Here is a 24,007-nt window from a genome sequence, read left to right as displayed (position 1 = left end):
GAAGCAACAGTGGTAACCAATGAGTGAAAGGAGGCTTGTTACAGTTTATATAAGATTTATGAGGCTGATGTTACAAAGCTGCACAAAGGTGGTTCATCTTAACGTCTGCATCACAAATGAAACTAAGAGAGATCTGCAAAGTGTTCAGAAAACTGCAAGTGACAGTCTCTGCCTTTTTCAGTTTGAGGTGTTCAGAAAACAGCAGCTGAGATTTTATTCATCCCAGCAATGTGTGTGTGTGTGTGTGTGTGTGTTTTCACGTCTCCTGCCCCCTGGTGGTCACATGAGGCTTTTACAGCAGCACCATCCACATCAGGTAAGCAACATCACACACACACACACACACACACACACACATCTTTTATGGGGGGCGTCAGCTTTAATAATGTCTGTTTTCTGATTAATGCAACAGTTTTACATTTTTACCCCATCAGTGTAAAAATGTAAGTGTCTGAAGAAGGAACTCCTTTAACATCGAACATCTTTTTAGGGTGACGCGGACGTAAAGTTTGTGTATATATAGCTTTTCATAGACACAAAAGTCAAAAGTGCTGTACAACAATAAAAACAATTAATTTCAATGGAGAACAATTTTAAAACAGAATATAAATGAATAAAAACAGAACATCAGCAGAAGGCCTGACTAAACAGTTTTTTAAAAATTCTCCACAGAGTCAGCTAAATGGAGCAGTAGTGGTAAACAAGTCATTCATGGCTCCTGCACATGTTAACATTTTAAATAAATGTTTTTTCTCTTATTTTGAAAAATTGCAATCATTCCAAAAAGAGCTGCTGTTTTTATCAGCATATCCTTTTTCCTCTCAGGTTTAAACAGTTATCATGTCGTACTTCTTCACTTAATAAAGATCCTGAGTATGTCTAATTTTATCTTTTTTTTTAAGTTTCCTGCTTCATTTTATGTATTTATTTCTGTGATGTGTCTGATTTCGCCTAAAGGTTCAACGACATAAAGAAACCAAAATGAAAAAACAAACAAACAGCCACACTTCGGAGCAAGGTCAGGTTTACAGCAGACAGAGAGTTTTAATTTGAAAAGCCTTCAGGTCGTGTTCACAGACAAAGTGCAGAAAAGAAAAACAATGTTTTCATTATTTATCTGTCATACATGTCAGGATGACTTATTTATTTTCTGCTGATCATTTATTGATGAAACACGAGTTGATGGATCGGAGCGTGGGGAGGCGTAGGGGTTCGTGATACAATAATTATTCTCCTCCTCAGACAAAGAGCAGCAAACTGATGGCATTTTTTTTGCAGGTGACTTCCTGCTAATATCCTTAAAGTCATTGGATATATTACTGTAAATTCACCCTTCCTCGGACTGGAGAAGTGAATGAGGTGGTTGATAGGCTCACATTAGCATCAATCCCAGTTTCCCAGAAAGACAAACGGAAAAAACTTCCCAGAACATTTTCTGTCTCATCCAGTTGTGGCATTTCCAGATGTTTCCACATATAAATAATCAAACATCCACAGCTGTAAATGTGAATCTAAATGCTGTTTCTCTTGGGAAAAAACACCAATAAAACTTTATTTGTATTTCACCTTCAAGCCAAAGTACACTAAACCTACATCAGGAGAGTGACTCGATTTATGAGGGAAGAAAATATTTTCCCGGATGGATTATGTGTGAGACAAACAAAACAATAATTCACTTTGTGAATTTTGGCGTAAACCAGAAAGAGTAATAACATGCTACATTAGCAGCTAATGCTAGGTAGTTGCAGATACCTGCTAATTAGTGCTCAGGACCGTCCAGTTAAAATCCTAGAGTTTCACTGTTGGATGATTTCTTTGTACAATAAACTGCACAGCAGCAGTGTTACTGGTCAGATAAATCACAAACAGAGGTCCCTTTAAGGAACTCCAATTAATATTAGCTGAGGTGAAGCCTAGCAAAAAGCTAGCCGCTAAATCTACATGTCACTCAGAGGCCACGCCCCTAAAAACACAAACTTTAAACCTTTATACAGGCTGGAGACATGGGCTGTCTCCCAATTCAGGGTCTGCAGCCTTAAAGTATGCAGCCTCAACGATCCTCAAGGGCCGCGCACTCAAAGACGGCTAAGGCCGGAAGTGCGAGGCTTGTGAAATGGGACGGTCTAGCCTCCGTTGCGCTGATACTGTTGTTTGTCAATAAAGTTAAAAAAAAAAGAAAGCCTCGGTTGCACTGCCCAGGTTGCCTAGCAACCATGATACTAACCACTGGAAACGTGTCATACAGCTTTGTTTGACAGAAATGAAGGAGAAAATCTTGTTCATTTGTTTGTTTCTTTCTACATGAGCTTTGATCATTCTCTGTAGGATTAAGGTCAGCTATTGAACGGCGTATATTTTAAAGTAAAGGCTTTAAAACCAAGTTAGTACAAACGTCACTAATGTCACATAACTTTGCCGACATGTGGCCAACAGTAATGTTTAATGTTCTTCGTTATTAAACATTTGCACATAAATAAGTGACATAATATTCAGTACTTATGTTAAGGTTCAAAATTGAGGAGGGAGAGTACAAACCACCCTTGGTCCAGAAGGTCTTGGTCAAACAATGATTTTTAATGAATACACACGTGTGGGAAGACACTCTGTACGCCAACAGCAAGTAGTCTTCAACTTAATCAAAGCATGAACAGATATTTTATAGCATCAGGGTTTGATTTACTGACGCCCCTTCATGCGTCACAGATACATTTTATACATAGATCAGATCAACACCACAATGACTTTTAACCCAGAAGATCATCTTCTATTTTCATGGCTGGTACTTTCCGTTCTTGTCTTAAAGTGAATTGTTCCTCTTTCTTGCCGAGACATGACTAATCTCTCCCCTAAATAAATCTAACTCATGTGTGTGTGTGTGTTGACCTCACATGCTCTTTGTGTCACCTCTTCACCTACTAACTGTCTGTGTCTCGTCCTCAAATGCTCTTTCTCAATTCACCTGTTGCACTTCTGACCTTTCACCAGACCAGAGGCTCACTGAGACTATATGTATGTCTTCTACTAAATAAATGTTTTAACCAAGAACCTCTACTTAAACCTTAATATGAAATGACCTGATATATAAGTGTTTTGTAAGCATGTATTGCAATTCCTTCTATGGCTCCAAGTCACTTGCACAATAGATTGTCCGGACATCGCGCCGAACAAAGCTTCCAACCCCCAATTAATTGACCAAGCTCCAACTCTTTAATAAGCACAGATATGCATTGTGTATAAAATAGTTATAACTGCATCTGAAATACAAAATTAACATCATCATAAACATCTTAAGGCCATCTTAAAGCTATCTGTTACATTGTTAAAGCCTCGTCTTAGCCTGCTGCTCAAAATAACTTCCTGCTTCTGCAAACTCTCTGCAAGCCTGTTTCCTGTCAGCCTGTGACTTTTAGCCTTTCTGAAAGACACACACTGTTCAACCCCTGAATGCAATATAAACTCCAGATTATATTATTAATGCAATGGTAATAATGATGATTATTTAACAATAGCAGTAAAATAATTTCCCTGCTCCACACTTACTTTTCACAGTTTACTTTTCGGCCGCTCCGCTTCTGCCGTCTGCGGCAGAATTCTCCACACCGACTGCCGCTCTATGAATTGTGGGATATATGGGACCACGAAGTCTACACTGCCACAGCCTTAAAATTCAGGGAAATGAAAGACGCATTTCATAATCGGCCTTGAAATGCGGCCTTTAAGGCTGCAGACCCTGAATTGGGAGACAGCCATGTAGACTTAACATGAAGTCTGTGGGGACTGACTCACTGCTGGAGCCTCTTGTGGACATTAGAGGAACTGCAGGCTGTGTGTGGCATTACAGCGTTGGCTTTGTGTTCAGGTAGAGGACGTCTCTGTATTAGCAGCATATTGGGGGGAGGATGGGCGGGCGTAGCAGCTGCACCTCTCTTGGTGTGGTGAAGGAAAAGGTCACCTTATCCAACGTCTGTCTGCTGCAGGTGTTTTTTGTCCTCTTCAACTTCCCGTAGCTGTCGTCCGTGTCAACAGGAGGTGACCTCAGCGGGAGGCGGAGCTCTGACCTGAGCTTCTCCGACCTTTTTCACTCTGAACTTTTTAATCCAAGAGGTTCAGTGCGGGACAGGAGGGTCTGCGTTGGGCCAGAGTTGAGGCCTTTGTATCATGAAGTGAACCTTTTAATTAGACCAAAGTGACACGCAGCATGTGTGAAACCATGTTATAATAAAGGAGCTGAAGTTAGCTGACTGTAAGCGACGGCAGCTGCAGATGTTTCAGTGTGATTAAAGCAGTGACAGACAGATGTTAGCTCCAGCAGCAGCAGCAATATCAGGCTGAATAGATAATAAAGCGACTGTATTTTTAAAGACACATTAGTCTGAAAGTGTCTCTGATGTTTGTCTCAAGGTCACATTATAATGGATGAACATCAGCTTCCTGAGGGATTGTGACAGATCCGCTGTTCATCCTTCACCTCATATGACAGCTTGTTCGCACAAGTCAGACTCTCAAACTCTACAACTCATCAGAGACTCGCAACCACAAAGAGACCGAGAGACGACCTCAAAGGGAGAAAAAAGGTAAAAAACGGGACACAAAGGGACCACAAGGAGATATAACAAGGCACCAGTTACATAAGCAACTACAAAAAAAAAAATACACAAACACACACAGGCATAAAATAATCACACGATGAGACAGAACAACAATGCAACAATTCTTTTACAGATTAAAGGTTTTCACACTGGATGAGTGGATTCAGCTTATTTCTGATCTGTTAATTAAAAGCTCCGAGTGTTTGCCACGCTGACGTGTTAGATGTGAATCCGCAGTGAAAATGATCCTCTGCACAGTCGCGTGAATTTAAGTATGTAATGACTAGTTTAAAATAATAAATTCGCTGTAAATTGCATGAATCTTCATGTACAGAGTGCCTGTTTCACACCTTTTATGATGAAATCCAAACATATTTAATGATGACGTGTTCACCTGTGGTGTTAATTAAAGCCTAATTCTCGGCCACTTTAATGTGAAATAACTTTAAAACTGTAACTGCTGCTTCAGTCCCAACACTCATGAGTCACCTGCTTCCTGTGATTGGCTAATGGGGTTCACCTATGAGCAATGACCAATCAGCCCACTCGTAGTATAAAAGCAGGGAGAAACTGCAGCCTTGAGGTTGTTTCTGATTGGGAGTTAAGTTAATGGTCATTAAATCTCTTGGTTGATTACGGTCTCGGGGTTTAATTCCCATTGGCCCGCAGCTCAACAGCACAGCATTAAATTTACATTTACAGAATAACACATGTTAAAAGTAATCAGACAACACTCGATCTGAGAGACAAAGTCTAATGTACACAAACGTTAAAGAAACGTAAAGATCTTTGGACATAATCTTGGAAACGACACTAAAGAAAACACATCATGAAGTAATCCTCATAAAAATTGGCATTACAAAACTAGGAAAGGCAGTGAATTTGTTTTTAAGCAACATTTAATAAAAATATAATTTTTCAAAAACTATTTTCTTTTGCTAAATATTTTTTTATAAAGCATTTACAGAGAAATGAAAAGTACATTTTATCAAATACATGGCTTTCTTTTATAAAGTGCAAGATTTTTTTATACGAGTAAAGATACTGTCAGAAGAAAGCAAAGACATTTCTACATTTAACAAAAGCTAATACGGTTTTATAAAAAGTAAGAAACTTTTTTTTCCCACTTAAAAAAAAAGAGAAAAACACAATGAACCCACTTTACGTTCTACAAGCTGCTCTACAGTTTTCTAAGATGGTCATTGGTCCGATCTGAGCAGGACCCTGAAAACTTATTGGATAAAGATTGAACATGTGCGAGTGAAGCGCTTTGACCAAGGTGTTTCTTTCTGACTTTTTCCCCACTCATTGTTTTTGTCTATTGTTGAAACAAAAAGTCTTTAACAAATATGAAAAATGTTTAAAAAACAATGCCGCTAAGGTCTAAATGCAAAAAAAACCCACCCTGGAAAACGTAAAAAATCTCAAACAGGCTGTCTGGGGAGCAACAATAGTCGGCTCAAGGCTTTTTATATTATGAGGTAAAGACGCTACAGTAATTTCGGTGTATGAATGAGGGGTTGTGACGCTCGGGTTAATCCTGCTGTCGCCCACACATTGGACTTCCTGTGAGGACGTTAACCTTCACCCCCATCATGTCCTGGCCTCTGTTATTTGGTCCACCTAAGACAGTCTGGGGACTAAGACGAAGAGCGAGAGTGCACCTTCAAAGCGTGGTGGAAGTGTCCTTTAATCAGTACGAAGAGAAACGACCTGTGAAATCGTCTGATTGCTGCTGCTGCTCTGATTCATTAGCGAAAGTCCCTGCTGACCCATGGCCAGTGAAGTACACACTCTTTAATGTGTACACCAGGCAGTAACACTGCAATGACAACCACAGAACGGGTGCACTCTGGGAAATGGAGGCTTCAGTATCTCCAACTGCTGATAATGTTTGGATCATTTGTTTTAATCTAGCATCAAGAAAATGCTGCAGTTCCTCCAACGTCCACTGGAGCTCCAGCAGTGACTCAGGCCCCATAGACTCTCATGTTAAAATGTATAATAGCAGAAATAAACATATTTACAGCCTGATACAGAAAATGTTTGGGTCTTTCTAATTTCCCCCCTTTATAACAACTGTACGAGGGAAATGTGGATTTTTTTTCCAAATTTGTTGATCAAGCTGGATGCAAAACTCCACAAACCAATATTTGACATCAGTTTCTTTGGGAAACGTTCTGTCGCAGAAGATTTGCAATCTTGACAAGGTTCTCAGACTCAAGAAGGAGGTCCTGGGCTCTCAAACGCTAAAATAACATGAAAACATGCTGGATCGATCACTAAGGAGGTTTGTGATTTCCTCAGATCCTACCATTGTTGAGGAGACTCCAGGTTTATGTGGGGGTGCCAGACTTGGAAAGAATTCCCTCGATCTTTTGAAATTATGCTGGATTAGTAACTGAGGAAGTTCATGAGGTTCTACAGGAAGTGAGATGCTGGAAGAGGGTCCTTGGACGACGTCCTGTAAATTCTGTTAATTACGTTTTTGCCAGCTTTCTCTTAAAATGTTTTAGGGTTTTGTGTATGTAAAATAGCAAATTGAATTGTTGTAGTTTACATATATTAAACATTCAGGCAAAAACAGGATTTTAATGTAATCGTAGGAATAATCTTTTCTTTGGCCTCTGAGATATAACCCTCTGCTCTGTAGAGGTAACGGTGTGTTCAAGGACAGCTCTGAAGGTCAGAGCCACATCATTAACAGACTTCATGTGATCACATTAATGTTCACACTGTGACAATGAACACACAAACTGCAGACAGAAACATCTCGTGATTCCATGTGGGTTTGGGGATCATGTGAAGTGCTTGAAATGAGAATCATCTTTAGCAGCTTCACTGACCTTTAATTGAGGTATGCGCACACATACAAAGAACTGGGCTCCAGTTTTTCCTTTGGTATAGAGTAAAAAGATGTTTTAGTAAATTATGGAATAAATAAGCAGTGGATAAATGGGTACTATATATACAGTATATACATAAGTTGTTTAAAGGCTTGAAAATCATTCGGACATCCTGGAAAATACTCCAGGAGGGTCAGGAGACCTTTCAGGGCTGCCTGTCAGAGTCAATTTCTTTCCATCAGCAACAGAAATACAGTCAAAGAATCTAATGGTTTATGATGACAAACCCATGTGCTTTAAAAATGTAAATGTAGTCCTGGAAAAATGTTTTGAGGTCCTTGGTTTTGATTTAGAAATCATGCAGAGTCCTGTGGTTTTATTAGAGATCCTTGAAATGATGATGTGTTTAGTGGGCTTTATTTCTAAGCTAATGTTAGCTGGGGTTACTCGTTGATACATGACATTGAGAATAAACATCCCATCTAACAAAGGTCTTGTTGTTTGAGTTGTGTCAAACTATTTCATAGATTAATAAAATACAATCCTCAGAGGAGGATTAAGGGTCCTTTGGGAGGTCACTGAGGAGCTGAGGATACTTCCTGTGTGTTGTTCAGTGAACACACACAAACACACACAAGCACACACACACCTTTGTTCTTCCATCTGTGTGAGGATCATGGATTACCTGTGCATGTGTGAACCTTGAAACAGCTCTTTGAAGGCCTAAGGACCAGAGACAGAGCATATACACACACACACACACACACACACACACACACACACACACACACACACACACACACACACACACACACACACAGAGATCTCCCTAAAGCAGGCTGGTTGCTGTTGATCAGCTTCTGATGCAGATCACTCTCTCTGTGTTTCTGTGGTGGGTAGGTGGCGGTGCTGGGGGGCACTGGGGGGTGGTGGGGTGGGTGTTGGGGGTGTAAAGTGAAAGAGAAAACTGCCTCTTGTCTTTTCCAGTTTGGGGCGTCCAGATGGGAAGTCATTTTTTATTCGTCTTGAGGCGGCTCTTCACATCTGTCGGCCCAGATGCTTAATGAATACAGAAGCAGGCCGAGCTGTCGCCTCATTAATACTGCAGCGGCGCGGGGAGCCCGGCCGGCCCGGCTGCCTCGTACCGCCGCCGCCCACCGCGTCCCGCTGCGGCACCGGAGCAGAACGCATCACCGCAACAGTGTCCTCGGGGCCCGACGCCGCCAGCTGGCGCCTCGCAGGAACAAAGCTGCGGCGCTCAGTCGGTCCGACGCCCCTCTGTGTTGTCACTTAAAGTCTTTATTGGTATTAATTGATGCGATCGTGGCGACACCTCCCCTCGCCGCAGCCTCGAACAGGTGAAAGAGCTCCGCCTACTCCTCAAGGTGATGCCCCCTCAAACCTCCTGTTGATAGGCGCTGCCTCTGATTGACAGGTGCAGTCTGAAGTGGGGACTCTTCAGGTGAGAGCAAAGGTGTGAAATGTATAATGAACAAGATTAAACATCAAAGACCAGAACAAAGTGTTAAATAAAGGTCATGACAACAGCTACAGGAGACACGCTTCGTTAAACACACAAACAGGAAGGTAATCAAACTTGAAAACATCACACACTGTAATCAAAATAGTCCTGACAAATATATATATGTACCTGTCCTTTATGTCTCATTGGAGCTACTTTGCTCTCCAGAAAGAAGAAAACTGAAAGTAAGATTCACATTTTCTCCTTTTGCTTTTTCTGTGGTGAAATCAATATTAGTTCTTCTGCACTGAACAACTTTTGCAGATGGTCGAGGAATAAGTTCTATTTTGCTTTAAATATTATTTGCATTATTTAACAATCATTGATGTTCTAAATGTGCAGCTTTACAAACATAATCAAGGATAAGTGTGCTTAAAAAATATTGCACGTATTGTTGTTTTAAAGCTCGACGTACATAGCAAGACATGTCAGGAAGTGACAATAGACTATATGCAAGGAGTTTGATACATGTTTTATTCAGAACTTTTCCTTAATAAAGTAATTTTCTTATGTTAATTTATGACCAATCATAACTCTTGGAGTTTTAAACTTAATCACTTCGGTTTCCTTTTGATTTCCAAACACTAAATTTAAAAAACTCTGTGAAAATGACAAATATTATTAACAGAAAGTATTAAAAGTTTAAGACCCATCACTGATCCCTGGGGTACTCCAGAGGCAAAGTTTCTAAATCCCGATTATTTTGTTGTCTTAAAATGCATCAAATTTGCACAGATAAATATATCCAGGAAACATTATTTTAAGGTTTAAACCTTCAAACTTAGCTGTTGTTTAAAATTTTGCAATTATTTTTACATCATCGTTATATGGAGAGATTTGTGGGGGCCACTTGAACTTTTCTTTGGACACTATTGTTATCCCTGTGGCTTTGGTGGCACCTAGGCCTTTTAGAGATGCTGGTTCCTTTTTGTTTTTTACTTTTGTTTGACCCCTGACACTTTTGAGGAGTCCTGGGTACTTTATGACCTCTTGGATTTTTGGAACTAGGACACCTGAGACACTGGAAACATGATTCTTTGGCAGGCCATAGCCCTGGGACTTTTGTGGCTCCTTGAAAGATTTTTTTTAAAGGTCCTGAGACGTTTTGGATGCTCATGATCCCAAAAAGTATGTGACCTGTGACTTTTGGGAACCCTGGCACTTTTTTTGGCTCCTGAAATGCATTTTGACTTTTAAAGGTTCTGGTCCTTTGGCTCTTTTGGGGCCCTGAAACTCTGGAGCTCCTTAGATTCTGGGGGCTCTTTATATCACCCCCATCACAAAAGAAAGACTTGTGATGATGGGACTTTTGAAGGTCCTGCTGCTCATAGAGCTGATCTGTTGAGTCGGTTTGGGCCCCTGCATGCTGAGGGCATGATGTGGTGATTTTAAATTCATAGAGAATAAAAAGAAATGAAGCTGGAATTTAATTTCTTCACATTTACTGACCTCCACTTCCTTTCCCAGCTCCTTTTCTTCTTCTGCAGCTTTCATAAATGCTTCAATTTAAGGCCTCATTTCCTCTCATCTGCTTCTACGGTGGTTTAATATTTTGTTTTAGTCTTGATGACCGGCTGTGAAGGTCAGTGGACAGAAACCTGGACCATCTTTTCCCCCTCCCCTCTTCCACGGTCAGTGTAAGGACCATTACCTGAATCCCATTAAAGCCATGGCTTTGTCCCAAACCCTTGTAAAGACACCCCCTCCCCCCCGACTCCTCAGCTGCTGAGTGAACAGACCTTCAGAGGTGAAAACATACTTGTCACATGAATGTAAATGAAATGAAACCTCACCACGCCCTGTTCCTGTTACTCTGCCTGTCAGGCTGAAAAAAGGGCACAGATTCCTCTCGATATAGACGTCTGATTGCTTTTTCATTCCCTCAAAAGAATGGTAAAAAGAGGTGAAATTTACACTTAAAATATTTAACTAATTTTCTTTTTTCCCCTCTGAGGACTTGTGTGAGAAATCTAATCTTATTGTCTGACACATTTAGGGCAAAATATAGACGATCTGAAATGGTCGAACTGATCAACCTCCTCTAAAGGTTTCAGGCTTTTGCCATGAAAGCTCGAGCTTCTCCCTCTTCTTCATGTAAGCTGCGTTAACTTAACGAGCAGTTTGCAGCAATCACACACATTCACCTCGGAGGATGAACGCCGGAGTCTTTAATGACCCCGACTGCATTTTTTACCTGCAGAAATTATCGATTTCATCTCATGTTTGTTTGTTTGTTAATCTCGGTGTTTAATCAGCGGGCTTCTAATTAAATCCATAAAGCAATGGACCTGAAGGATTTTATTTGTTTCCGTGTTTTCTCAAGGCTGCGTGTTGGTTTGTTATTGAGTCAAACTTGCGTTGATGAAAGGAAAGAAACATCCTTCATCCGGTAAGCTGTCACAAAGACTTCTTTACATTTTAAATAAATGCTTTAAAGGATCATTCTGCTTCATTTCAGTCTGCAGCTTGTAGAGCTCAAACTGATTTTTGATACCTCAACTTTAGCATTTTTGGTTTTTGGAGCCAGGAGTGACCATATTTGGATGAGTGGGTGCCACCAGTGGTGGTTATCAGTTCACATTCTAATCTTGACACATAATCTGTAGCTGTCCACAAACTTTTGTCCAGAGGTTGACTGAGAGTCGAGTCTCTGAGCTGGTTTTAAATCAGCGGCCCTGATCTGAACAGAGCTGCTGTAAAACATGTCTGCAGACATTAAAGATGTCTGACATCAGAGTTCACATCTGGAATCACATGCTGCATGCCTAACACATCTGGACTTCCTTGTCGCCGTAATCAGAAACATTTGTCAGCTCGTCCCGACTCACAGAAACGGTTTAAAAAAATCTCTCCTTTCTTTTAACAATATTTTAAATATATAATATATATATAATATATCAGTCAAAGCATGGTGAACTGCATCATGGCGTCGCCTCCTCTGTTGCCCTGTTAGGTACAAGGTGTCCTGTAGCGTTGGTGTTCTGATGTTCCCACGGTAGATCATTTACAGATGCGTGATTTGATGTTTCCTTCAGTATGACCTGAAATGAGTCACTAAGCCCACAAACTCATCAGGAAAGTGTTTACAGAGGTTAAAGCCAAGGGGCGTTTTCCCATAGACTTCTATGGGACAGGAAGTCCATAGAAGCTATCGCCCCCTGGTGGCTTTGAGACAGAGTTTTAGATAGATTTTTCAAAGAACAGGATGCGATCAGAGTGGATGGAGCATATTGAATCTTTTCAGCATTTTAGAGGCTCAAGTGTAAATATATATCATCTCCTCTTGGTCAACAAACCAATGTTCTGTACTGACAGAAGATGGCGCTAAACATGTTTTTGAAACTTTAAGCACTTATTTTTTCAATCGGGTCATCTGACTGCTGTATTATTGCAGTGTCTTTAGCTTAGTAACATCAAGCACCTTGAGATGAATGGTGTTGAGATTTGGTGCTATAAAAAAACAAAAACAAAACTACTGAATTGGACCTAAAATAAGAGGTCTTTTAATTTAAATTGACTTATCGTCTTAAAGCACCTTAAAGTACTTTAAGTACTTAAGCAAAGTAATTACACTTTTGAAGATGAGATCAATTGTTTTTTTGTTTCTATGTTTGTTTGTTTCTGTCTCACCCAATTATACAGTATCCAGTGTATTGGATGGATGGCTGGATGGGCAAGCCTGAGATGAACCTAGCAGAAATCCTGAGATCTGAAGCAGAAAACTGTCAAACTGGTGCATTAAGAAACCACCAGTACGTAGGAACTAAAGCATCCATGTGATCCAGCTCCAGGAGGCCTCTGGCCCTGCTGCTGGGACCTCCTGGTGACCCCTCGGACCGCACGTTGAGAACCAGCTGCGGCTCCAGTGATGCAGGAAGAAGCGCAGGAGCGATTTGTTTGAAAGATGGCCGACAGCCTCTTCAGAGAGACGGCCGGCGTTCTGGGCAAACGAGCGCTGTCACATATTTCACGCGGCCGCGCGCTCATTAAAGTCGAAGGCGCTCGCCGCGGTAATTGTTTTAATTTATTTGTTTATGGCGAAGACAGAGGGGACGGGCACATGGCACTTTGCTGCTTTATTGGGAACATATGGAAGACATTTATCACCATTTGCAGCGATCGGCCTAAATGATTTTATTAACTAATTTGTAACTTTACACTTTTTTAATCAAACACATGCTGCGTGCTGTAATGTTCTGATAATGCTCCGGGGCTTTGTAAAGAGAGTGCACGCAGCCACAGGGAAATAAAAAGAGAGGAGAGGAAGGAGAGATGAAATGAAAGTGTGGAGGTTTGGGAGGAGGCGGGAGAGGGGAGGGGAGGAGTGTTGGACTGATGATGGAGATGATTGTGAGCTGAGCTGCAGTGCGCGGCACTCTACTCTCAGCTACTTAGGACGTCTGTTTACCTGAAGTCAGTGAAGCGGTGTCTTTCTGCTGCGGCGAGCACGCTTTTCCTCAGTTATTTGTGGCCCTACAGGGTCTGAAATGCCGCCACAGTGGGCCTGAACAGTACCAGGACCGAAGTGAAGCGGTCCCCGAGGAGGCTCTAGGGGGTTTCCCTGAGTCAGGTGGTGCAGCCAGGCGAAGCTCCACCCACCCTTCCTCCATAACTGCTGCTCACAGGTTTAACAGCATCACAGGGACAAAGTTCAGGCTGCTGCAGAGTTCACAGATCAGCTGATCACCTAGTCCAGACATCCTGAGAATGGACAGACACGGAAATTCAAAATAAACAAACTTTATTTCAAACTGTTAACGTGTAACATCGAGATAGAAAAGTATCCAAAAAGAAAGGAGACACTTTAAATCGTGCGGTTACATCCAGTGGCTCCTTTTTCCTAATCCAAATGAAAAATGACAAAAAGAGATCAAGAAAAGTTAGAGAAAAGAGCAGCTGACGTTTGTCTTTGTTTACGTAAGTAAGAAATGTTTCACTGGGTAGAATCTGTAGATCAGCGTGAATTAAATGTCTTTATTCTTTAAAACAACGTTTTTTACACCAAATAGAGTCAGACTTTCTTCTAGTCAGTGTTACTCATTTAACTAAACTGACACAATAAAACTGGAAAATAAAATGAAACAAAAACTCAAAATCAAATAAAGATTGATCAGAAAGGATGAAACTACAAACATGAGTTAAAATGACTCCTCTCTCATTACACATTTCATGAACCTGACTTTAGGTTTGTGTATACAGAACAAGGCCTGCAGTTTTCAAGAAGTGCTCCCGGTTGTCGGTTTGATTCCTGGAGCTGCCTGATGACCTCTGAACCTGAGGTAGAAATGGCGTGAATGAATGCCTGTGTCTGTTGTGATATGAGGCGGCATGACGACACGTTTAGACTTCTAAATGAGTCGACATCTCAGACAAATCTTCCACCATCTGCACCTCCCCCTCTCCTCCTCCTTCTACATGGGCACAACGTGACATCCACCTCCTCTCCTGCCACAACACGTCAGTGATGCCTTATTTGTCACCTGCCTCTTTAAATAAAGCAGCTGACACGCTGTCCGCAGCTTCTTCGTCACCTTTTCCTGTTAACTACTTTGCTGCGGCTCATCCCGCTCTCACGTCTCCTAAATAAAACAAAACGAGTGACAGCTCCTTGTCCCGCAGCAACCCCACCACGAACATCTGGATGCAAACAAGAGCATCACAAACACACAGCCGCTCCTACATAAAAGACGAAGCCAACTGCCGTCCTGGAGTGAGCGAGAGCCGCGTGACACGGCAGCAGCGTCTCTCCCATTAAGGCCCTAAAGAGTAGGACATCAAACCGGGTGGAGGTGGCGCCGCGGCGGGAGCCAGGATCATCACATTTTAATAGGACATGTGGCGTTTCTGCCCCCCTCTCCGGGCCAAATGGCAATCCTGAATTCTGCCCAGCTGTCGAGCTACAAATGGCCTGCAATTATCTCCATGCCTCGACCGGTGAGCTCAGGCGTTGTCGTTTCACAGACATGCTGAGAGGTCATACAAGGGGTCATCAACACTTAGAGGTCATCAACACTTAGAGGTCATCAACACTGAAGGGTCACCAACACTGAGAGGTCACCAACAGTGAGAGGTCACCAACAGTGAGAGGTCACCAACACTTAGAGGTCACAAACACTGAGAGGTCACCAACAGTGAGAGGTCACCAACACTGAGAGGTCACCAACACTGAGAGGTCACAAACACTGAGAGGTCACCAACACTGAAGGGTCACCAACACTGAGAGGTCACCAACAGTGAGAGGTCACCAACACTGAGAGGTCACCAACACTGAGAGGTCACAAACACTGAGAGGTCACCAACACTGAAGGGTCACCAACACTGAGAGGTCGCCAACACTTAGGGGTCACCAACACTGAAAGGGCACCAACACTGAGAGGTCACCAACACTAAGAGGTCACCAACACTGAAAGGGCACCAACACTGAGAGGTCACCAACACTGAGAGGTCACCAACACCGAAGGGTCACCATCACTTAGAGGTCACCAACACTGAGAGGTCACCAACACTGAAGGGTCACCATCACTTAGAGGTCACCAACACTGAAAGGGCACCAACACTGAGAGGTCACCAACACTTAGAGGTCACCAACACTGAGAGGTCACCAACACTGAGAAGTCACCAACACTGAAAGGGCACCAACACTGAGAGGTCACCAACACTGAAAGGGCACCAACACTGAGAGGTCACCAACACTAATGGGTCACCAACACTGAAGGGTCACCAACACTGAGAGGTCACTAACACTGAAGGGTCACCATCACTTAGAGGTCACCAACACTGAGAAGTCACCAACACTGAGAGGTCACCAACACTGAAGGGTCACCAACACTGAAGGGTCACCAACACTGAGAAGTCACCAACATGGAGAGGTCACCAACACTGAGAGGTCACCAACACTGAAGGGTCACCAACACTGAGAGGTCGCCAACACTTAGGGGTCACCAACACTGAAGGGTCACCAACACTGAGAGGTCACCAACACTGAGAGGTCACCAACACTGAGAGGTCACCAACACTAAGAGGTCGCCAACACTTAGGGGTCACCAACACTGAGAGGTCACCAACACTGAGAGGTCACCAACACTGAAAGGGCACCAACACTGAGAGGTCACCAACACTGAGAGGTCACCAACACCGAAGGGTCACCATCACTTAGAGGTCACCAACACTGAGAGGTCACCAACACTGAAGGGTCACCATCACTTAGAGGTCACCAACACTGAAAGGGCACCAACACTGAGAGGTCACCAACACTTAGAGGTCACCAACACTGAGAGGTCACCAACACTGAAGGGTCACCAACACAGAGAGGTCACCAACACTGAAAGGGCACCAACACTGAGAGGTCACCAACACTAATGGGTCACCAACACTGAAGGGTCACCAACACTGAGAGGTCACTAACACTGAAGGGTCACCATCACTTAGAGGTCACCAACACTGAGAGGTCACCAACACTGAAGGGTCACCAACACTGAGAAGTCACCAACATGGAGAGGTCACAACCACTGAAGGGTCACCAACACTGAGAGGTCACCAACACTGAGAGGTCACCAACACTTAGAGGTCACCAACACTGAAGGGTCACCAACACTGAGAGGTCACCAACACTGAAGGGTCACCAGCACTGAGAGGTCACCAACACTGAGAAGTCACCAACACTTAGAGGTCACAAACACTGAGAGGTCACCAACACTGAAGGGTCACCAACACTGAGAGGTCACCAACAGTGAGAGGTCACCAACACTGAGAGGTCACCAACACTGAAGGGTCACCAACACTGAGAGGTCGCCAACACTTAGGGGTCACCAACACTGAATGGTCACCAACACTGAGAGGTCACCAACACTGAAAGGGCACCAACACTGAGAGGTCACCAACACTGAAAGGGCACCAACACTGAGAGGTCACCAACACTGAGAGGTCACCAACACCGAAGGGTCACCATCACTTAGAGGTCACCAACACTGAGAGGTCACCAACACTGAAGGGTCACCATCACTTAGAGGTCACCAACACTGAAAGGGCACCAACACTGAGAGGTCACCAACACTTAGAGGTCACCAACACTGAGAGGTCACCAACACTGAAGGGTCACCAACACAGAGAGGTCACCAACACTGAAAGGGCACCAACACTGAGAGGTCACCAACACTAATGGGTCACCAACACTGAAGGGTCACCAACACTGAGAGGTCACTAACACTGAAGGGTCACCATCACTTAGAGGTCACCAACACTGAGAAGTCACCAACACTGAAGGGTCACCAACACTGAGAAGTCACCAACACGGAGAGGTCACAACCACTGAAGGGTCACCAACACTGAGAGGTCACCAACACTTAGAGGTCACCAACACTGAGAGGTCACCAACACTGAGAGGTCACCAACACTGAAGGGTCACCAGCACTGAGAGGTCACCAACACTGAGAAGTCACCAACACTGAAGGGTCACCAGCACTGAGAGGTCACCAACACTGAAGGGTCACCAACACTGAGAGGTCACCAACACTGAGAGGTCACCAACACTGAAGGGTCACCAGCACTGAGAGGTCACCAACACTGAAGGGTCACCAGCACTGAGAGGTCACCAACACTGAGAGGTCACCAACACTGAGAGGTCACCAACACTTAGAGGTCACCAATACTCAGAGGTCATTAGCCAAAATGCAAACCTTGGGGCTGGAACATGATGATGTTATTTTAGCTTCATTAGTCAGAAAAAGAGTTCAGAAGCTCCCCGGGAATCTGTCTGGTTTTAAGTTTCCTTCAGTTCCACAGTGATCCGTGGAGGTTCATCAGAATGTCAATTTGCTGATGACAAACAGAAGCTGCCCAGTTTGAATTCTTGATTTTTATGATGTAAACACTTTAAAGCTAAATAAAAATGGAGCTCCAAGGATCATAGTTACCGTTTTACCGATGTTTCAGGTTAGGTCAGTGTAAAAAAGCCAAGCATGTTAATAGACAACCTTTTTTTCCTTGCAGCTCTGTTTTGGTGCGGGATAATGGCTCAGAGTGACGCCTCTCTGAGAACAAGCTCCGAGCTGAGCGACGCTGTTTTTCCTGACATGAAGCCAAATGCTCCATTTTTCACGCAGAAGTGACTCTCTCCTCCCGCTGCCAGGGACAGCAGTGAGCACCGTAATGGATGTTTGCTGAAGATGTTTCTGCTTCGTATTGCTGCCGAAACACGGCTTCAGGCAGGCCTGGATCCATTCAGGATGGCTTGATTGTGCAATCACATCTAATTAGGTGAAATGGAGTTTGGTTCGGGGCCAAGGTCAACACCAACGGCAGGTTTTAGTGTTTAGTGGCTATCATACATTTCTGCTGGCGCTGTAAATCTCCGACTGAATGGAGCGTGCTAATCCATAACACTGCAGCTGGAGGCCAGTAATTTACTGACTTCATCACAGGAAGCAGTGGGAGGCCTGCAGTTTAACCAGAGAAGGTGTGGGAAACGTGGAAAACCATCATTGTTTCCTCTCACAGAAACACAGAGCTGCGAAATTCCTGCCAGTTTATGGAGCTGAAACATTTCCTGCTTCGTCTTCCCCAGAAGGAATGAGAGTTTAAAACTTTAACTTTTCTCATGTTAAATCAAACGTTTCACTGAGAAATACGCTGAAAACTACATTACCCATCAGACTTAGAGCTCCCACCTGTCCTGTGCATGCACACATGTATATAATAACTGAACTGTCTGTGCTGCTCACAAGAATTCTTTATTAGTTTATTAATGATTTCCTGAAAACTGAAAACTCAATTATGTTTGTGCCAAATTGCAACAACAGTTGAGCAAGTAATTGGTGACAGTGAGAAGGAAAAACTCCCCTTTAACAGGAAGAAACCTCGGCAGAACCAAGCTGAGAGGAGGGCAGCCATCTGCCATGAATGTTTGGGGGTGTTCGTATGTAATAAAATAAGAAATACTTTATTTGTCACAAATGCTGGGAAATTACTGTGTTAGAGTAACCAAAAGAGAAAAGCGAGTTTGCTCAGTAGGATAAAATAGAACATGAGAGAACAAAATAAATTGCAAAAGTATAAAATCACAGTGAAGAAGGAGGTCATTTAAATAGAAAATACAAAAGAGTGAAATGCTCCATGTATCACACATATGATACCGTAATACTAACTGAACAGATTTTAATCACAACTTTTTTTCTTGTTCAAAGGCTTCTTATTGTCCTGTATGTTATACTGTAAATAACCATCTTCTTTCTCTTCTTCACCATCTTGTGCTCGTCTGTTGCTTTGGATGGTTGACCGCAAATATTTAAACTCGTCCACCTTCACTACTCCTCACATATTCACCTTTCCACCTGTCTCCCTCTGACTGCTTCTAGTGACTTTCATTCCTCTTCTCTCCAGAGCACACCTCATCCTGCTCCCTACTACACACAGATCACATTGTTCAACTCTACCCTCCCACCTTTCCTTCTCTCTCATTGCCTGCGACTATGCCATCCCCCTTTCCTCTTATTTGGCTTCGGCCAACAGTAGCACAGTTTCCACTGGCGCTCTGTTATATCAACGGAGGTGGTCGTTGTTAAACTGGAGCCTGACCGATCCGGTATGGAAATGTCATTTTTGGTGATTCCTCGTAGCTGGGTTACCAGGTGCCATGGAGTGTAAGCCAGGAATATCTGCCCAGTGTGTTAGCTTAAGCTTCAGAAGAACTTCAGAACTTCATTTATGCAGTGCGTTGCAGGCTTTCACTGTGGAAGGACAGTTTCTGTTTGGCTTAATTTAACACGAGCACGCACTGTCGGTAGGCTGATAGTCGCTCTACATGAAAACTGAGATGAGAATGCAGGAATATATCAAAAATCTGAAGTTCACCTCAGAAAAACATAATGGAGTGTTGATTAAAGTGTGCAGATGTGATTTCCTGATTCAAACAGCTGCTCTGTGACATCATTCCCGGTCTCTCCGTGAGCCTCATAATGAACTCCAGTGTTTCTACATAACGCCGCGAGCCGCTGTCCGCTGCTTTGACAGCTTTCCGTTGCTGAGGATGTTCTTCCTCTTCTTGTTGGACTAATTTAGACGTCCATCATCCTCGGCGGGAGCATGCTCACCTCTCCGCGTAGATTACTTTAATATTATCTGCTTCACTCCGGGGACCAACACACTGTAATCGCTGCCTCCAAATAATTTGTTTTCCACCACAGCTCCCCTGTTTCCATCCTCCTGTCCAGCTACAGATTAATATTCATAACACAATCCAGCAGGTTAAAGCACCAAGCAAAGACAAGTTTCTATATGAAGCTTCTTTAATCTGATTAAAGAGCTTTCTGGGAGTTATCTGCTCTTCAATATGAAGGATTCATTTATGACTGTTGTTGGAGCTTCACATTTTATCCATCAGAAATCTGGACACCTGAAGATGGGACATGGTCTGATGATTGAATCAGCAGCATGAATCCACAGAGTAGCAGACATGACTTTTGGGATTAAGGTGCCCAAGAAATGGATTTATTTAATGTACGATAAATTGAGTTTATATTGAAGTTTTGACAGATCGCACTGATTAAACACAGCCTTCTGTGTTTGTTTGAGAATCTTCCATTTGAGCATCTGGGAAATCTTTTCTTGACTTGGTGATTATCCAGACTGACCATGTTGCCCATTAAAATCAGCAAAAGGTTGCAAACCTGTGTTACATGTACAGTATTCACTCAACATTATCATGGTTTAAATTGTTTGAAAGATTTCTGATAAACAGAAAAGTAAACAGTAAAATGTTTTTGTAGCACCAAAAACAAAAAAAATCAAACACGACCAAACGTGTTAGTTTATAAATTTTTATTTTTTAAATATTAGAAAAAGAGGGAATGCATCAGAGAAACACGCTTCTGTTGTTGTTGTTGAGGACATGCTGAAGTTTTCTGCTGGTAGAGCTGCTTTTCCTAATGCTGTTAGCTGCTAATGCTGACTTACAGATGCTAAGGCTTAGGGAATAAAGGTTGACTCTTATCAGCTATTTGGGGACAGTGGTTTTCATTTCTTTGGTGAAGGGAACGATAAAACACAGGTATGTTTCTTCATATTTTGAGTCTGATGGTGCAAATGTAACTGTTCCTCCATGACGCATGAATACCAACTTCTGTTCACCTCCACCTCTGGCGTACTACAACCTGATTAGTTGGCAGGGAGATGTCCCACCCACTGTATTAAAAGATAGTGGAGAAACATGTCGGCTTCTGCAGAACAGCATCTGCTTGTGTTTTTAATACTTATTACTTATAAGTTCATAAGATTGCGTCGATTTGTTGGAAGACATAATAGTAACAATGACATAAAAATATTGTTTTGTTTTATTTTTTTTCTATTGAATAACCTCAAAAATATTGACGTACCTTTAATCTTAGTGTCCACACTGAAATCTGAGCTATTCTTTCCTGCAGCATTCAAACATTTGGAGCGATGCTTTATAAAAAGAGGCCCGGGATATTGATCCACATTTGGGGTGTTTGAAGAGGAGCAGAACCTCAGAGGAAGGTTATAAAGCCCAGTTGTCTGGCTTCGTCCCGTACTTGTTTCTGATTATTTTCCTCCTCCAGCTCTTTGACCTCTGAGCTCTTCTACTTCTTCTTCTTCTCCCACCGGTTTCCTCGCTGACCTCCATCCTGCTGTGTATTAACATCGCTGCCTGTGGCGGCACTCTTACACGTGAAGCCATGTTTGTTTAAAGAGTAAAGTGCTGTGTGTCATTAGGGGTGTGGATGTTGATGTTCAGTATAATTTCTCAAACAGCCTCCAACGCCGCTGCTCCCTTTTGCCTGATGTCGGAGGAGGAGGAGGTCCAGCTTGGTGTCAGAGGTCAGGACTCAGAGGTCAGGATAAGATATACTTTATTTATCACAAATAAATAAAGCAAAACTGCAAGTATATTAAAAACACCCCCACCGGCACCTGCTGTCTTTTATTTAAACAGCTTGAACCACTCACTGTTTTACATTAGTTTGTGCATAAAAGAGCCCCAGAAGCTGTTAAGTGTTAAAACAACCTCTTTGTTCTCCTAACAAAATCTACACCAACTGTTGGAATTTGTCCTTTTTATTAGATTGTGAATTCATTTTGGTTTACGTTTAAATAAGAAAGCGTTCCAATACTTTGGGAACTGCCACTCTTTGTGGGCTGCAGCTTTTTGCTGGTGTGGGAGCAGAAAATAACATGAAAAATTCAGTTCTGAGGAGGAGGAGGAGGAGGTGCTCCAGTGGGTCTCTATCTTCTGCATTAAAACCTCCAAGAAGTTTTTCTCCAATAAATAAACTGTATTGTTAACTAAAGATCTACAGTCACATTCTGGCTTGCTTTTTTTTTTTTTTTTTTTTTTTTAAATAAATTCATTTCATTGCTTCTTCGTACAGTTAGCAGCAGATGAGTTCTGACCATGAATTTAGTTTGCATTTTCCATTTTTACCTCTCTATAGAAGGAAGAACCATGCGGTTAAACCTTCATTTGGACCAATTATTACATCAAAAGCAGTTTATCACACTATATATCCAACATGTTGATGAGTTGTGTGAAAACACAGGAGTGAAGTCGTAAAAGTGTAGCTCCGATTTACTGTGTTGTGAGGCAGCGGCCATTCGGGTGGATACAGTTAGCCTGTGTCATAATCCACCCGTCAGAAAAAGAAGCCATGTGCCTAACAATGCAAACTTTTAGCCTTAATACAATTGAAACAGGTGAGTTCTCCAGTCTATCCGGTCGTTAAGTCTAACGTCACTAGCTGTGTCTGGGCCTAAACTCCGCTGCAGGTTCATATATCAAACGATCACTATGGCATTACTAAGAGTTGAAAAACTGTCTAAAGTCTTTCATCTTTAATAAAATGATCAGCGTTCTGCTCTACCAGGTCTAACAATTGAGTTTAACATCCAGGCATCCATGAAAACGGAATTTATGACATTTAACGGAGTTAGAAGTTAGCAGGGAGTTAGCTCGCTAGCTTCTATCTAAATACAATATAGCATGTCCTGACTGCGGGGTTTTGGAAACAAATTAAAACGTACAGCTCTGTTATCACTTCCAGCATAAATGAAGACAGAAAACTAAACAGCAGTGACGTTTGTAGGGTTACTGAAGTTGGGCTAGCTGGTATATAATGATGTGCTACTGTAGTTACATCCTAAGGTTTTAAAAACTGAGCTTAAATAAATGATTAGCGGTAATAAAAGCCGAGGGAGGTCAACAGTGATCACTGACTGTTTTAGGAGCTTTTTGAGATTAAATAGAAGAAAATACATAACATTAAACATGTTAACAACACAAAAGCCATATTAAACGCAGACTACTTTAGACCCGGAAGTAGGATTCGTCATGTCATCACTTAACGACTGGAAAGAGACTGACTCCCGCTGGAGCCTCTGGTGGACAACAATGGAACTGCAGCTTTTAGTAGGGTGTATTTAACTGTTTTAAACACCTAAAAATCCAGGCTGGAAAAGCCTGGGTCAGTGTGAGTGAAGGCACCTGACACTGCAGGTAAATTCCCACAACACACCGATGATTTTTACTCCTCCTTCCTGTTATCTATCTAATTTTCACTCATCCACAGTTCATGTAGGAGGATGATGCAGCAGAAAGAATGAGACCAAACTTAACCTTTCTGTTTGAGCCATCAGTGAAGCCTTTCATTGATTAACAGGAAAAAGCACCTTCATAAATATTTCGCAAGACTAAAACACAGCATAAAAAATGATGACAACCAATCAGCATCGTCTGTAAAGATATGTTGCAAACACCAAGTTTAGCCCCTATCTTAGCCAGGTCATCTAAACTTTGTTCGTTTTGGCCACCTGATCTCCTGAGTGCAGGTAAACACAGATGTTTGGTGTCCATCGCAGGGTTTCTGCACACTTCCAGCTCCGTGTCTTTAAAACACTGATGGTCATTTATCCGTTTTTCTAGAAGAAGTTACAGCAGAACTAAACTCCAAATTTTGACACATCCGAACACACATCCAATGCGTGTGTGTGTGTGTGCACGCCCTGAGGCTCTCTCTGTTACCGCAGTTTGTTCGGCCCACCGA

This window comes from Aulonocara stuartgranti, assembly GCF_965226115.1.
Source record: "Aulonocara stuartgranti genome assembly, chromosome: 2".
Taxonomy (NCBI): domain Eukaryota; kingdom Metazoa; phylum Chordata; class Actinopteri; order Cichliformes; family Cichlidae; genus Aulonocara; species Aulonocara stuartgranti.
This window is presented reverse-complemented; position numbering follows the sequence as displayed.